Genomic DNA, 15,234 nt, shown 5'->3' with positions numbered 1-15,234 from the left:
GGAATTTCAAACCTTTTGTCAGAAATGGAATATTACTTTAGTGCACGGAATTCCTTACAACTCTCAGGGTCAAGCTATAATTGAGCGAGCTCATCGTACTTTTAAGGCATTGCTTCAGAAACAATTACAAACTGAGTCTGGCCCATACCATCTGCAAAAGATTCAAAATCTCATTGCTGTAGCATTATATACTTGGAATTATTTAACCTTTTTAGATTCTCTTGCAGACTCACCTGTTAATTTGCATTTTTTAACTACTGAATCTTTAGCAAGGCCTTTGGTAAAGTATCGCCAAACTCCAGATCCAACCTGGAAAGGCCCTACACCACTGATCAGCTGGGGTCATGGTTACACCGCCGTGGAAGATCCTTCTACTGGACAAGCAGTGTGGGTTCCAGCGCTCTGTGTTCATCCGTATCATGGCATGGCATCAGGGCCTTCACAACCCGATTCCGGATTTCAATCTTCATCTAAACATGGAAGTCTGTCTTCCAAGGTCAACACGCCTGCAACCCATCACCTGGGGCCAGGTTAAATCTACTACATATCAAGCTCAATAACAACAACTGCAACAGGCCTCATTACCTCAGACTCCTGAAAATCTTGTTGCTGCTGTTTTTGCTATTATTACTGCTAACTCTGTTACCATTTTACTTTGTATTTTCTTGTTTATGGTTAATGGTGTTTCTGCTCAAAATGATACTTCTGTGGTTTGTCTTAACCCTAATTTGTGGGTTCGTCATGCCCAATACATGTTTATGACCCATGGCACAAATATTACTTTATACTATGAGCCCCCAATGGCATTTGGTCAAATTTCTTTTACCTGTTTATGACCCATTGCACAAATATTACTTTATACTATGAGCCCCCAATGGCATTTGGTCAATTTTTTTTTACCCCTAACTTGATCATGTCTTCTACATTTATTGTCTCACAACTATAATCTATTTCACACTCCTGGTTATTTTCTAAACCTCCTATGCAATTGAATTCTGTCTGTTTGCGTTACTTGAAAGTTAGTCAATTTACAAGGGGTCTGTGTTTCTGTTGTCACGCTAAACACACTTGGCTTCAAAATTGGTCTGATTATGATGCTGCTCAGCACATATTAAAAAAGCTAGGGAATTATATTTATTGTTCTGATTACTATTGGTTGTCAGGTACCTTTAATTCTTCTTTTCATGGAATTAATATAGCTCCTGATATGTATCCTGACAATTTTCCTATTTTTAATGCCTCTGATCAATCTAATACAGGATCGATATGCGCTGGTTGTCAGCTTAAGGATCCTAATATGTGGTTCTTTTTTGATAAATATGCCACTAATGTTCATCCTCAGAATTATCAATGTGCAACTATAGGTTATTTTACTTTACCTGTTCAAATAGGTACGGTCCCATCAACTCGACAGCGGTGTTCCTCTCTGGGGCCTACATGTAATGATGAAGTCATTATTGACACACAATTGTCTTCTGGTTTTACATTTGGCCGTGCATTGGCAGGGGCCATTACAGGAGTCCTTACTCTAGGCTCTTATCCTGGCATAATTGCTCAAGAAAACAGACGATCTATTCTTAGTCTCACCTGCAGACTTGAAAAATCCATCAATGCTACCGCTGCTATTATTCGGGATTTGCAGCATGAAATAGAAGACTTAAATCAAGATGTCTTACAGCAGCGTTTTGCCATAGACTATCTTTTACCCCATCAGGGAGGGTTCTGTACGCTAGTTGGAAACCATGGATGTGCTGTGCATTTTCATTCTTTGAATAAAACTATTGAGGATGACCTTGCCAATTTACAAAGATACATTCAAAATAATATCCATGCTCATTACTCACCTTTTGAGTGGCTAACCAATTGGCTCCCTGATTGGTCTTGGCTCAGACAGTTTTTTTTTTATGCTATAATTATTATTATTGTACTAATTGCAACCTGTTGTTTTATTCAATGTATTCCAAATTTATTCACATTGTTTCATCCTGCTTCCCCCTCTCTTAATCCTCTACAATTGCGATACATTCATAAATCTTTGAATCCTCCATTTAAAATAAAAAACGAGGATATGTAGAGTTGTAATTGCAGGAATGTTCCAATCTTGGATGGCAAACCTCAGATAAAGAATGTTTCCAAGCAAATACAACTCAGGCAAACAAAGTCACTAATCTAAAGTAGGATTAGAGAGAGGAAGTAAACATATGTTAGACTTTAACTAGAGATAATTAATTGTGTTAATTACTATGCTAAACAGTAACAAAAGTTAAGCAGTAACCAAAGTTAACCAATGATGGAGGATAATTAAAATGTGTATAAATGCAAGACTAGACTCCAATAAAGATCATCATGATTCAGTTGTTCATGATCAAACAACTCGACTGCCTCGTCATTACAACAATATCCTATTAAAACAACATTTTTGCCATAAAATCTACCACTTTAAGCATTGTTAAACGCAAAGCCACTAGCATCGGCTCATGCCAAAAGTAATTGAATAGGACTTCCAATGACTGCCATCCTAAGAAAACACAAGTTTCTATTTCGACCCACAGTTTGTTTTAACAAGAAAAAAATTCCCAATTCAGCAGTAACTTTAATATTCTTTTTCTTGATATATTTTCCAGATACTGTAACAATGATAAGTCCAATATATGAAGCTTTATCAAGCACATGAAGTTAATGACAATATCTGTCAGTATTTTAGTATTTTTTATTATCTATCCAGTCTGCGAGGATTAACATTTTACCGAATGCCAAAATGAAAACTTTATTTGCAAGTTGTCAATCCAGATCTACATTCTTTTTGCTTTTTCTATTTGAACAGTATGAGACCTATCCATTTAAATCATTTTTAATAGTAAGCAGCCAAATTTATGGGCTTTTTTGTGTAGGATACCATTGATGCCCAAACTATGCCATTTTTCAGTGGAATGAGGGAGGGGAAGAGCACTCAAGAACAATACAATTCTGTTGTTCTATTCAAGAACAATACAATTAAAAATAAAACTCACATTATTAAACTATGACCAATGATTATTGCACTATACAAACACCTAATGCGAATATCCAAGCCAATATTAACATTTAACCCTTCTAATATTCATATGAACATTTTAGAAACTTTAAATATAACTTATAATAGTATACATTATAAACATGACAATAGAATGCCAATTCTCATTACTGGGAAATGTAGATTTTTTTTTGTCATGGTGGGACCCAGATGAAGTGACTGATAAGGCTTATCATTATGTTTATCATTATTGGTGATCTGATTAAAACATCTTTTCACATATTCCAAGCAGTCTACCAGCTTTCTAGAACTTTGTCTGGATACATATCAAGATTGGAAATCTTCAAAATATTCTGTAAACTTATGCAATTTTTACTGAAAAACTACTTAACAGTAGCCAGTCAAATGCTAACGTTACAAGTCAAATACTATTAACTTTTACAAAACAATAGCAGGATTACATGTCAGTCAGATGTTGCATCTGATACCTTTCAGTGGTTGTATCTATTTAAAACAACTGTTTACCCTAAAAAAATCTATGACACTTAAAAATGTTCCTTTGTGAATTAAAACTGAGTAACTCATATTCTTGATCTTTGCAAATGAATTCCTAGGAAATTTGAGAAGATTTTGATGCAAAGCAGATAATCTAAAATGAACAATTTATAGCTCTGAAATGCAAAAATTTTGTCTTGGTGAAATCCCTCCTGCAGCTCTAATCAAAAAATTCAAGGTAAATCATCAATATAAATTTATTACAAAGGAATTGCTTCATATAATGACCTATATAGTGTTACCTTTGATGTTGAAAACTAAGTAGATAAAAAAAAAATTGAAGAACCAAGTTGGCAAAGGCTGTTTGAGTTTTCCATATATATTTCAGTGGCTGCCACAAAGAGGAGGGGGTCAACTTATTTTCCAAAGCACCAGAGGGCAGGACAAGAAACAATGAATGGAAACTAATCAAGGCAAGAAGCAACCTGGAATTAAGGAGAAACTTCCTAACAATGCGGACAATTAACCAGTGGAACAGTTGTGGGTGCTTCATCATTGGAGGTTTTTAAGAAGAGACTGGAGAATCACTTGTCTGAAATAATATCGGGACTCTTGCTTGAGCAGGGGATTGGGCTATTCTGATTGGTTTATCATATAGTGATGTTGTTGGATCAGAGGTGGTATTCAGCAAGTTCTGACCAGTTCTGGAGAACCGGCAGTGGAAATTTTGAGTAGTTCAGAGAACCGGCAAATATCACCTCTGACTGGAGATTTTACAGTATCCTTCCCCTGACACGCCCACCAAGCCACGCCCACAGAACCGGTAGTAAAAAAATTTGAATCCCACCACTGCGTTGGATGATATATTTAAAGTCTGCTTTGATTTTCTGAAATAGTTGTTCATATTGCTAACATGAACGTAACCAAAGATTTGCTCACGTCAAATCTATATCCCCATTCCTTTTTGTGCTTTTCAGAATAAATTTATTTTTAAATAGGCAAATTATTAAAGAAAGAGCCTGCCCTTTATTACACATAATACAAAGGTTGTATTTTCAGCGTAACTATTTCAAAAAGGACTTCCTATCTACTTCATTCAATAGATTTATAGTTTTTGAATCTGTTTTCTTGTAGTTCCTGTTTATTGTAGCTTATTCCTAAGTTATTCAATTGAGATGTGTTGTAGTATAACTGATTTTTTCTCCAAAAGTTAAAGAGTAGGTTGTTGCAGGAAGTTGGTTTATGAAATTATTTAAGATTGGAATATATAGTATCCTGGTACAGTATTGTTGGTTTTAAATTTTTTTTTTTTTTGGTAAAAGCTGTCTTGAGCCTGAGACATTTTATTCGCAGGCAATCATGCCTTTCACGATTCCATGAATAGAAGATGAGCACTGATGGTCTGATGTAAAGGGAAATAAACAGTATCCTTAACTTTTCCATATCTCATTTTTGTCCTTCCCCAGGCCTCTGTCAACTGTGACTACTGCTTGATTCCATCTAATATTAAGATCAACTTGACTTGAACTCTGAAGAGGCTATATATAATTACTGTGATTACATAAAATATACTCTTGATACAATATACCATAACTATCTATGCTGTATTTAAACAATAGGGAACTAGAATGCTTTTGATATCTGGCAAAATGTCAATGATAGGGATGGCTACAATAAAGGCTGGGCTATCAAAGAGTGGTTTTAGATAATCAAGAGTTTCACTAACTCAGTAGCAAAGGTCAGCAGGAGAGATCAAAACCTCCTATCCCAAATTTGCTTGATACACATATAAGTTACCTTAGAAAGCCTCACAATCTTCTAAGGTTTCATTTTTCTGGTTCCATTTGACCATGATATCTTGAACAAAGAACAACTCTCTAGCCAGGGAACTGGCTTGAGTTAACAAGAGCCCCATAGATCCCATCTACCCTAAGAGATGTGGTTTATTTGAGTAAAAGAATCCTTAAGAGAAAGTGCTGGTTTCTCCCCGCCCCCCCACCTATAGAATGAAGGAAACCAAACACTCTCTCCCTCACCACTAACCCCATGCAATTTAGACATTTAAGACTAAAAAGACATGAATTCAAACAATTCCATGCAGAAATTGGATTTCCCTCCTACCCATATAGCAATGATCTTCTTTCAGTTAAATAGCCAATGCCCAGTACTTAGTCATTAACTTTAGGGAAGAAAAACATTTCTTAATTTCTTAATAAAGAGAAATAAACCTCTGGAACAACCAGATGAAACAGAGTTCCAGTGAATTAAATATAGTTCAGGTGGAATTCTGGCTTTAATTTCATGTTATGACATTCTGGATTCTATGGCATTCTATCAATCCCTAAGAATCAGTAATTGGATACTCTTGATATTTCATTTTACAATCCAGATTTGGTTTATAGTTTTGAGAATTCACTATTACTGTGGAAAGCCTATAATTTGTAATAGAGCTGTGCAAACACATCTCTTTGAAATTATCCATTCTCTTTCTGGGTACAGAAACTGAGGAATCCTTTCACAGAATTTCTTCAATTAAAGAAGAAAATTCTCACCAATCTTCCAAATATGCGGATCACCGTATTAGTAAGATATTTTGGTTTCTAAAGGAGCCCTATAACAAAGTTTTGGCAATTTAGTCACCATTTTGTATCCTCCACAATTTTTAAAGTTTGTTTGGTTGATACCGTGAGAGGATATGGCAACTTTTAATGAAGAATGGAGATTTATATATTCAGATAGGACTGCTTTCTTTGGTGGACTGGGTGGGCAAAATGTAAGAAAAAAAAATAATCTGGGAAATTTTCTCAGAAAAAAACTCCTTTGAAAAATAAAGCGTCACTATTTTTACTCAAAAGCAGTTTGAAGATAATCTGCTATTATTTCTGCCAGCTTCAAAATACTGAGACCAAGAATCAAGGATTTCACATAATCACTGTCTTTCTCCAAGTTTCCAAGAAGTCTTGGATCGCATCATGTGATGTATTGTGAATTTTTTTTCCTTTGCTGAGCCAGGGTGGCCATGGCCTGCATGTGACACATCAGACCTGTGGGACGCCAGTTTGACACCTCGAGCAAAAACTGTTATGGTCAGGAGCTGGGAGGTGAGGTGAAGAAAGAGATATGCAAATGGATAAACAGATTACCCACAAGCTCCACAGAGTAACAACATTTTCAAAAGGGATAGTTTTAGATACACCACAACTGAGCTTTAAATATACCACAACTGAACCCAGGCAGCTTTTGAAAACATCTGGCAATGGGAAATTGCAAAGCTTGAGAGTAGTATTGAGCTCTCATTAAGACAGGCCTTTGGCTCAGCCCCAAATCCTGTTACTTCAGTATTGCTGCAGAAAAAGCTATTTCAATTATGGATTAATTACAAAGCAAGACTTCTTGATAGTTAAATATAATCACATAGACAGAAATATACCATTTTTAGTTATCATTTTGAATGTGATATATTTCCTTCTAAGCTTCTTTCAGTTATCTGATAGCAGATTAATGGATTCACAGGTGCTAATTCCTAATTCACCATTGCAGATTACCACAGATTTTTTCCCCTATACAATTGTGTGAGATTGAAGATATTACAGCGTGACAAACATTAGTTCAGTGTACAACTGGATGTACATTTAAATGGGTGCAGATTATGCATACATGCTCATTATTCAGCTTCCTCATTGGCTAGAATCACCAGATGACCACAGTATTTTTAAAAATGGTACCCGAATAGTACAAGAAGAAACAGTGAAAAACATTGGTAATGTTTTAAAGTTGCTTTTAAAAATGCTCAGTTTTTAAAATGCTCTAGTGCAGAACTGTCAAACTCGTGGGGTGTGGGTCGGATGTGTCATGCACTGGCCACACCCATGCCCAGTTAACAAAGGGAAAAAAGTCATGATAAATCACGTGATGACGCCATGATGACGCAAGTTTGACATCCCTGCTCTAGCATAATGTAATTCTAATGGATTTTTTTCTTTGTTTCTAGCTAGGAAATTTTTAACTCACCCATATAAATACAATCTGTTTCAAATATATTTTTGATAGTTGGTTATGTGCTATGTGTATTGAAAAAGTGCTAAATCTTAGGCAAACATGAGGTCTAAAATATTTATACTGGTCCTCTATAAAAGAAAAATATACTGTATTAGTTGGTTGTAATTTTCACTTTGTTTCATTGTAATTGGCCTACATTTTTCTTGTGGTATAATACTATAGACTCTTTTTCAAGTTCTTATTCTCCTTGTTCTCCTGCTTTGTAAAGTAGGTGTGTTCATTGGTTTGTCATGGCTCCTAATACAAACATAAAGAATAGGCACAATACATTTAAAACTTAATTGTGTGCAGTGGGTAATTAAAGGCATATTGTTCGATTGTATGTTTTTCCAACAGAAGTTTTACATAAGGACCCTCATGAAACTTTTGATCTATTGAAGACATCATCCATAATAGGACTAGTGCAGTGTTGGCGAACCTTTTCGGCATTGAGTGCCAAAACAGGAGTGGACATGGTGTGGGGGAACATCGGAAACTGAAAGAGAAGCTCCCCAGTGCGCACGCATAGGAGCACCAGAAACTGGAAGCCAGGAAACTACTCTTCCAATTTCCGGCTCTCCTGTGCACACAAAGAAAAGCTGGCTGGCGTGCATGTGTGCGCCAGAACCCAGAAGAGCAACGGGCGATGGCTGGTGTGCCCAGAGAGATGGCTCTGCATGCCACTTCTGGCACATGTGCTATAAGTTTTCCAACACGGAACTAGTGGCATCAATTGGAATCTGGTAAATTTTTATTGGAAACAAACAAAACAGCAGATTGTAAGAGCATCAATAATTTTTAAAATATTGTCAATTCTCTCTTATTTCTGTTTAACAATCATAAGAATGAGTAAGCTTTTGGGAGTCAGAGCCTGCAAATTTATCATTTTGGATTAAAATTGTTTGGAGTGCAGAAAGGATGTAAGGGATCACATGGATGCATCAAGCTTCTTGATTTCATACCAGGTGCAGCAATACTTATTGGCATTTCATTTAGTCAATCTTGCATTCAACAACTTCATTACATCATAAGCTTTACCAGAAAAGAAGGACTAGGGGAGACATGATAGCAGTGTTGCAATATCTCAGTGGCTACCACAAAGAAAATGGAGTCAAGCTATTCTCCAAAGCTCCTGATCTATAATTCTATGATTCTTTGGTAGGGCAGGACAAGAAGTAATGGGTGGAAACTAATCAAGGAATGAAGCAACTTAGAACTAAGGAGAAATTTCCTGACAGAACAATTAATCACTGGAACAACTTGCTTCTAGAAGTTGTGAATGCTCCAACACTGGAAGTTTTTAAAAAGATGTTGGATAACCATTTGTCTGAAGTGGTGTAGAGTTTCCTGCCAAGGCAGGAGGTTGGATTAGAAGACCTCCAAGGTCCCTTCCAACTCTGTCTATTCTATTCTATTCTATTCTATTCTATTCTATTCTATTCTATTCTATTCTATTCTATTCTATTCTATCATACAGCTAGGTAAATATTTACTGAAAGGGTTAAGCTTACAACAAGAGAATTACAGTAAATATTTTCAAACAAGCAGCCTATTTATAGACAATATATAATTGCCAAATTTCATTTGTCCATTTTACTCATGTTCTTATGCTGTTTTTTTACCTCACCAGCTTTAGCCTTACCTAACCTTGCAAAATCAGTCAAAATAGTTTGGCTGAATTTCATTTGTGCAATTTGGAACCCTCTTGTGGTTAAATAATGGGGGCTGGGAAGATCATTCCTATTCATTATATTCATAATTCTTTTCCATGGGCATCTTTCATCCTTTCAGCTTACATGTGAGGTGATACTAAAGAAAAAAATAAAAAAAAGGGAAGGAAGATTGCATATTTTCTTAAATTCGTCACATGTTCCATTCCACGGAACTCAACAACTCTTTGCCATTCCAAAAGGCACATTTTGTTTGCTCTTATTTGCATACTAAGTCTTTATGATTAGTAATTTGGCTCTTATGCAACTTTATAGGTCTCTGTTTATTAAATTCAGAACATCGTTGTCTTCATGGATCATTGAGGTTCAAAGAACAGAAAGTGTAATAGTTGAGACAGAACAGAACAAATCCTACTTCAAATTACATTTCTGCCATGGAATTATCAAACTACTTCCAAGGTAATGAATCCTGTCACAATCCTGTCTCATATGAAAATTTTAAATCATCAAAAGAAAATAAAACATGCAAACATTTAAGATAATTAATTTTTCTAAATCCACAAAATGTGGATTTTGATATCATGAAATGGTTAGTAACTAGCCAATACTGACTGATCAGGAAAAAGTAAGTATGCCAGACCTGATTTGTCCTTAATGGAAGAATGCCAAGAAATTTCAGGACTATTGGGTATATATAATATATGTGCATGGTATATTATACTTTGAATTAGAAAGTTAAAAATATGTCAGAAAATGGCTATGGAAAACCACTTGGTTTTTAAAAATTATTGTTATTGTTTTGCCATGAACATTATGTAGATATATCTACGAAGCCATTAGGAATTAAATTTGACATAGAGGAGACATTGAATGCATTTTCCTATATGTAAATTGAACATACTCTGAACTCTATAATTAATGCTATCTTCAGCTAATGTTTCGACAAAAAAAGTCTTACTAGATTAAATAGATTCCAGATATTTTATTCTGAACTGCAGCGAACAACACAATAACAAGTCCATAGATAATGTTTATTTAACAAACTGGGCTATTAAAGCATCTTCTTACAATTCTCTTGGATGAGTGTTGACAAAAAAATGATTATTTGCTTTTGATGAAAGAACCAAGACTAACATTATTAGTAATGCATTTTTAAAAGATTAATAATAACTTTGTTAAGTATGCTGATCAAGGATGCTAACATACAGATGTTTACCCAGCTATATTTCTTTTATACCTCTCTGAAGCTAATAACAGATATATGCTATTATCTCAGAGCAATGATTTGACTGGTAGAATTCTTTATCTATTGGTGATGTATTCTTCAAAAAGCAGATACTGAACTGCAGTTGTCCACTAGAGCCAAATTATTCTTTTGTCCCTTAAAACTAAAGCAGGAGGTCAAGAAAGAAGTGGAGATCAGTATAGAAAAAAAAGTGATCATAGTCCTAATAATCCATAGTCCTTATTCTAAAGTACTATTTTACATTGGAAGGAAGATAATATGTTAAGTTCAAACTAAGTAGCAATAAACTGTAACATTGGCTGTTTTTGAAAAAAAGTTTTAAAAAATGCTTGGATGGTAGATTACTGGGGAGATCCCAACAATGTAAGCTTTACTGGGAACCTAGTATCACCCCAGGATGACATTTTTATAATGCTAAATTCTGAGTGTTCATTTATGCGATTATTTTATAAAATTAATTTTGGTCACCTTTCATATTTACAGCATGAGTGTACTTTTTGAATGCACAACAGCTCTCTGCAGTTTAATATCCTTCCCATTGCAAGACTAGAAAGTCCACTATTTTCAACCATTAGAGCTATTCAACATGCCAACCTATTCTCTCTCTATGATTTGTACTACCCTTTCAGGATGTATGACAGAATATTTTTTATTCTTCCACCCTAAATGTTGCCTTACTAAATTAGAAGCAAATGATAAGCAATCTTCTTATCTACATAGTTTTAATTTTTTATAAATATTTTATATTTAATTAGAAATAATTTAAGAGTAATATTGCACATCAATGGGAATAAATCAGTCTGTGAATTAGCCTTAGGTGAAACTGTCATGGGCCAGAAACTGACGCCATCTGCTTATCTGTTCCTTGTGATCTTTGATGGCAAATTTAGTCAATATGACTAATCAAAGCACTGCCTTCATTGTAACAACTTACATTTCTCTGAATTATTTCAACACAGTTGCATTGTGACTAGTTATATATCCATGTGAGATTATAGCAATAGTAATAGGTTACATAGAGTGCTTTACAGCCCTCTCTAAGTGGTTTACAACATTCTAACCACTGTACCATGGTGGCTCTTATTAAGATACTTACAATAATCTGTGATCATTTGTCTGAGATCATAAGAAAATACAAACAAGTAGTAAAAAGGAAAACAGCAGCCTGAAAAACAGTAAAATAAACGCGCTTGAGAAATAAATGTGTTTGGGTAGCTGTAATCACTGTTTTTGTCAGAGGACATTTTGATTCTTACATTGTCATAAATGTTTTACATGCATTCTGACAAATCAAAATGAATATGTGGTCCTCAAATCTAAGCACATTGCCTCAGAATTAAGTTACAGAAGTAAATACATCATGATAACATAGAACAGACAATTTTACCTCTTTTTCCTTTTAAAAAGCACTGCATATATTATGTTTTAATTTCTTCCTTATCTCTCCTTTTCAGTGAGATTATTTTGTTTGCCTTCCTAGGTTAACATTTTTTCATACAATAATTAAAATATCATATTTCACAGTGGGTGGTTGTGGAGAGGGGTTGTTTTTGGTGTATAGTTTTGTAGCTCAACCATGGTTGTACCCAGATATGCACATATAATTAGACATCCTGCTCATTTATCTGCCTGGGACTGCTAAAATTTACTGTTTCTACATTGGAATAGTTTTATAAGATAGAACTACAAGAGCAAAGGCAGATGCATTTTCTATTTCATAAGAAGCTAGGTGTGGATAATTGAGATATGAAATTATTTATTTATTCAATTTTAGCACACAGGCCATTCTAGAGTAACTATAGAGTATGGCATTATTGGAAGATAGTATAAACTATTTCTGGAAAATCAGATTAAAATTTATAATGCAAACATTGATAGGATTTTGGTGGCATTGGGAGGCAGGTTTGTCTGGGGAGATAAAAGAACAGCAAAGAGAAACACCCTTGAAGAGACTATTACAACACTGGATGTTCTCTCAAAAGGTGAGCAAAACATTGAACCTGATGATCTCTCCCATGAGAATTTGCAAAGCAGAAGTAAACACATGTTTCTATTTCAGTTCCTATTAATAATACCTTTCAACTTGATAAACTGACATGGATTCATTTACAAATTAATTTATGACAAAAAGTTGAACATGTAAATAATATCCACATAAATAAATTGAAAAATTCGATACATTTTAAAATACCAACAAGAGTTGGTGTCGGCTTCCAGCTGGGCACTGCATTGATACGGAGCTGTGGAGCGGATTGCCGCTCTGAAAGGCTCCAATTTTCACTGTTTGGTGGCTTCCAGGAGCGTGTTGGACCTCGGAGGGGTAGACAGATGAAAGGGGAAGACCTGGAGATCTCGGGGAGGTGCCGCAATCCCGGAGATTACAAGAGAATCCCCCGAAAACCAGCAGCAGAAGAGGGAGATCGTACAGATTGGAACCATAGATATGGCAGCCCAGCAGCTTAAAGAAGAAGGAAGGAAGCAAAGAGTGGAAAACAGCAAATTGAGTAGTGGAAAGGTGAACTTAAAGAAGATTTCCAGAATACTGATTTATACTACAAAGGGAAATTGAAAATTGAAACTCCAAACCGAACAGTGCAGCGAAGCGGCAGAAATATCTGAAGGAGTACCAACTAAAGAAACGGCAGTAATTTGTGCTGATTAATGGAGCACTGAAAACGGAGGAGCTAAAGGGTGAGACAACAATGTTTACTTTTACTTTGGGAGCTGAAAACTATATTTTTTGGCGATTGATGTTTGAGAATTGTGGGAAGAAAGAGAAAGTGACAGTGACGTGTCCAAGTGAGACAGAGAGATCGGAAGAACGGCTGAGAGTAAAAACTTGAAAAGAGAACAATTGACACTTTAAAAGATTTAAGGAAAGGATTGAGGAAAGAAACCTTATAATTGCAATATTTGTCTGATAACTGTGATAAAGAAAAAAGGAAGAAATAAGATAACTAATATTTATAAGTGGAACTAGGACTGTGTGGAGAAAAAGAATAAAGGAGCAAGAAGAAGAAGAAGCCAAAATAGAAAGGAGAAATGAAATGGTGGAAGTGACTATGCAAATTTAAAGAGGACATTTTGAACTCGAACTAAGAACTATAATAAGGTATTTATCAAAGAAGAAGAAGGAGGAGGAGGAGAAGGAGAAGGAGAAGGAAAAGATTCATGGACATCATTCAACTGGTCAATCATAGATGTAACTAAATAATATTGGTAAAACATAATCTTAATAGATATATATGTGTTAGAATATTGAGTTAAGAATACTGGTTAATAATTTTTGAATAACTGGACAAGTGAAAGTGTGTTGTATAAATATAGAACTCAGACCTTCAAATAATAATCATATAGTAAGAAAGTGAGGTATTTTTATTCTGAGGTAAGCATATAACTAAGAACTCCAAAGAAATAGATTAATTGATATTTATATATAGATAAGAATTTACTTACTTTAATTAATTGGCTGCTTTAAATTAATTAGTTAAGCATATAAGACTGTTGATTTTGTGAGTAAATATATTTGTATTTGATTAATATTGAATTCTCTTAAGTATTGTAATAGTTGAATAAGTTCAATAAGAAAAAATAGAAATAAGAGCTGTGATTGTGATTTTCCATAACAGAATTTTGGTAATTAATAATATAATAATATATGTATTAATATTACTATTGAACTGAAAAGGAGAGGAAAATAGTGCTCTACTGGGGATAGTTGTTGGTAGATTGGAAAGAGCAGCTACAGATAGTTAAAATGGTGACAATATCAATTACAAATGTAAAATTGGGAAAGAAAACTACAACAATTATGTCTTCACCTACAGGGGAAAAAATCTATAGATGAAATTCTACTGGCAGAAAAAAATAGTTCATCTCAAAGCCTGCAGACAGTACAGGCAATGCTCACTATGATGCAGGAAATGATGGTAAAAACCCACAAATTGATAGTGAGGAACCATGAAGATATGAAAACAGAGATGAGAACTGAAATAGGACAAGTGAAAAATGAAATACAAAATTTGAATAGTAAGATTGGAAAGATGCAGGAAAAAGAGATAAAAAATGAACAGAAATTAAATTTAGTAGAGGAAAGAACAGAGATGGTGGAGAAGAAATTAGAGGATTAAGAACAAAATTGAAAAGAGCTCTACTGCGAACTCCGGGATTTGATGGTACACATGGAATTAGAGAAGGCATCATTTCATCTTAGGTTCCAAAATGTGGTGGAAGACAAAAAGGAAGATTTACATGCAATTATGATGAATCTGATAGCGGCGGCTTTACAGAAACCCAAACTGGAAATTGAAAATGATGTAGACGAGGTCTACAGAGTATATACACACTATGCGAGGAGACATAGACTACCCCGAGAGGTTCATATTCGATTTGCGAGGAAGATAACACGAGACCTGCTCTATAGTAAGACCAGAGATGAACCACTTGTATACAAATATCATAAAGTGGTTACACTGAAACAAATACCTAGGAGAGTCAGAGAGCAGAGAAGGGGCTACCAATTTTTATCAACTCAGCTTATTAGAAATGGTATTCCATTTAGGTGGCTCACCCCAGAGGGGCTTTTAGTTTCGTGGCAGGACAAAAAACACAAAATTGATACAATTGAAAAAGCACAGGAATTTCGTGAATGACACCTAGGACCCGAGGAAGAACAAGAAAGTAGAGATGACCTAAATACAAGAAGCCAAGAGGAACAATCCTCTGGAGAACAAGAATCTGACTCACACTCTGAACACTAAAATCTTAGAGAA

At 34.9% G+C, this 15,234-nt stretch overlaps 1 protein-coding gene across 3 annotated transcripts in view; it reads right to left on the bottom strand.

Annotated features, from left to right (window-relative positions):
• Nucleotides 1-15,234, bottom strand: part of LOC113444256 (venom nerve growth factor 1) — a 64,248-nt gene that overhangs the window by 12,876 nt on the left and 36,138 nt on the right. The window contains exon 3 of one of the 3 annotated variants that reach the window (XM_087931990.1): nt 11,559-11,627. The exons of the other annotated variants lie outside the window; for them this stretch is intronic. The gene's annotated coding sequence lies outside the window, so the exon portion shown is untranslated. The remainder of the gene's footprint in view (nt 1-11,558; nt 11,628-15,234) is intronic. 3 annotated transcript variants of the gene reach the window in all.

The sequence above is a fragment of the Pseudonaja textilis genome, chromosome 3 (assembly GCF_049901715.1).
Source record: "Pseudonaja textilis isolate UNSWEBS1 chromosome 3, rPseTex1.2, whole genome shotgun sequence".
Lineage (NCBI taxonomy): Eukaryota > Metazoa > Chordata > Lepidosauria > Squamata > Elapidae > Pseudonaja > Pseudonaja textilis.
This window is presented reverse-complemented; position numbering and strand designations above follow the sequence as displayed.